At 37.9% G+C, this 3,042-nt stretch overlaps 1 pseudogene; it reads left to right on the top strand.

The window, feature by feature from the left end:
- The first annotated feature begins 934 nt into the window (after window positions 1–934).
- Window positions 935–2,570, top strand: LOC124966077 (riboflavin kinase-like; annotated as a pseudogene).
- The last annotated feature ends 472 nt before the right edge of the window (window positions 2,571–3,042 follow it).

Here is a 3,042-nt window from a genome sequence, read left to right as displayed (position 1 = left end):
ACATAGCACTTGTGACCTAAAAAACCTCTATTATCTTTGTTTATCCTTTGTGTCTTGAGTATACTGTATGGAGTGAATTGCCTCTATGACTAGTATAACTTGTAAGAATTTGAAGCCTGTAAACCTGCTCTTGCCTGCAGAACCTCCATGATTTGTAGAGACTATGACCAGATTAGCCTGTATAGTTAGGAAGGCACTGTCACCTCTATCACCTATATAGTCTGGGTAGTCTAAATTAACTCTGCATACTTTGATCTCAGTAGCCAGTGTGACTTAAGTAAAATTTGTGGTCAGAATAGACACTAAGTTTTGTGTATCCTAAAAGGTGTTAGTTTCTATGACCTGTGTAGCTCAATGACTTGAGAATCATAAATAACCTAAATAGTTTGTAATTCTTGTGAAGTCTCTATGACCCAAGTAGGTTCAATGATCTGAGTTATCTGTTGTACCTGTGGATTCTATAAGATAATTATTAGTTCTATATTCTGTGAAGTCTGTGTAAACTGAGTATCTGCTCTCATCTGGGTAGAACTTATTGAGTGTATAGTCTAAATTACCTAAATATTCCCTATAATTTTAGTAGTCACTATGAATTTAGTGCTTCTCTGTGTTGAGTAGCCCCTATAACCATACAACCTCTATCATCTAAGTACCCTGGAAGACCAGTGTAGCCTTTATACCCAAAATAGCCTATATTTTCTGCCTAGCCTGTGTGGATTTATTAGACTAAATGACCTTACTAATTTCAATGAACATGTAGCCTCTATGACCTGTGTAGAATCTATGTTCTGAGTAAATTCTAGGTCCAGTCTAGACTGTAATACCTGAATAATCTCTGTGACTTTGTGGCAATTTATCCTCCATAAACATCATAGACATTATCTTATGCTTATGTCTTATGTCCCAAGGTGCCTAGATGACCTGAAAAGACACTATGACCTCGGTAGGTCTATGGCCTGTGTAGCTTTTATGCCTGAATAACCCAAATGTTCTTAGTAGCCTCTATGAAAATTGAAAGCTCCAATATCAGTATACTTTTTATTCCCTGCATTGTGTCTATGATCTCTGCAGCATATTTGGTCTCAAAATTCTAAATAAACTTAGTAGCTCTGATGTCCTACATGGGTCCTATGCCATGAATTAATTCTACAACCTGCATTACTACTATTTTGTGCAAAACCTTTATGTCCTTTTTAGCGTCTATGACCTGCATACCATCTAAACCCTGATTAACCTCAATTATCTGTACAATTACACCAATAAATTTCAGGTATGTAAGTCAAAACAATAGCATATGTATATGTTTTCATGTAAGATGAGCTTCACTTGTAGGGATCCATTTAAGTTTACTCCCAAATTTTATGTCAGGCTAGGGTATGGGTTAGAGAACAAATAAGTATATCAGGGTACATGAATAGAATATATGCATAAAACATCAAGGAAAACATGAATTTTCATTTATTGCCATGGGGATTGTACTAATGATAGTCAGACAAATACATGGTATTACATATGATGGATGTGTGATTAAATGATTCATATGCATATATCTGTATATGGTAATAATTAAACAGGTAAATATTATGTTGTAACCCAAACACCTGTCAATGATCAGCTAACTTTATGGTTTCATTTAAAATTAACTTCAGGTGGAGACATAAGTTTAGGGTTGATAACAAATTTTGGGTGGGAGTAGGGTTATGATTGGGGATTGTAAAATTTTATAAAGAAACAAGAATATTTATAAGAATATATGCAGAAGGCGGACGTGACCTTAAGCCGGTCTAGTGAAGACTGGCAGAGATCTCCGCCTTCTGGCAGACCCAGCTGCGCTCTCTGACACAGCCGCACTTCTGATGTTGCAGCAGCTCTAGTGGCGGAGACGCGCTTCCTGAGTTGTCCAGCAACTTCTGATGAATCAACGGTGTGAGAGACCCGCCGCGGCGTGTCGTCAGTGCCATCCGGTACTTGGCATGCGCACCCAGCGGGCATAGTTCTTGCTCTGGCTGGGCTGGTCCGGGTCTCGGAGCACCGTCCCCACGGCGGCTCCGCCAGACGCGCAGACTGGCCTGCAGCCCGCGTCCCCGGCAGAGGGCGTCATGACGGAGAAGCCTGCTGTACTTCTGCCCGGGTCAAGTAGTGCGGGGGCTTGGGCCGCGGCTCCAAGCAGCTGGGCATCCCCACAGCTAATTTTCCTGAACAAGTAGTAGATAATCTTCCAGCTGAGTATCCCCTGGCATTTATTATGGTTGGGCCATTGTTGGAAGTGGAGATGTTCATAAGATGGTGGTGAGCATAGGATGGAACCCATACTACAAGAATATGAAAGAGTCCATGGAAACTCACATCATCCATACCTTTGAAGAGGACTCTTATGGGGAGATCCTCAGTGTTGCCATTTTTGGCTACCTCAGACAGAAAAGAACTTTGATTCTTTAGAGTCATTTATTTCAGCAATTCAAGGTGATATTGAGGAAGCTAAGAAGCGACTAGATTTACCAGAATATTTGAAACTCAAAGATGACAATTTCTTCCAGGTTCCTAAAAGCAAAATAATGAATGACCACTGATAAAAAAATTACTTTATTTATTCATTTCACTGTTTGTAATTGTGAAGTCTTGCTTATATTTTAAAAATCCAACATTTTCCTATAGCTGTAAATTAGTTTAAACATTACTGTGTAGTTATCCTAGTATGCTTCAACTGTTCAAACCATCATGCTATCATACTAAAAAGAATCATTTAAAAATCAAGGTTGTTAAAATGAATCACTAGAAAGATATTGTCTTATAATAGAAATAAAAATGTATATAAATCTGATTTAACTGTAATTCTCATGGTAAAATACAAGTATGTATATAGCATATGTTGCTAAATAGAAGACTGATAAAAGTAATGCATTGAACAGAAGTTTGATAATTTACTATGAACAGAAAGAAAATACAGACTGTAATTTTGATATTTTGTGTATCCCTGTATAATACAGACATGAACACTTTTGGGAAATTTGTTTTCTTCATTTCCCTTCTGAGGTTAATTTA

This window comes from Sciurus carolinensis, chromosome 16 (assembly GCF_902686445.1).
Source record: "Sciurus carolinensis chromosome 16, mSciCar1.2, whole genome shotgun sequence".
Taxonomy (NCBI): Eukaryota; Metazoa; Chordata; class Mammalia; order Rodentia; family Sciuridae; genus Sciurus; species Sciurus carolinensis.
This window is presented reverse-complemented; position numbering and strand designations above follow the sequence as displayed.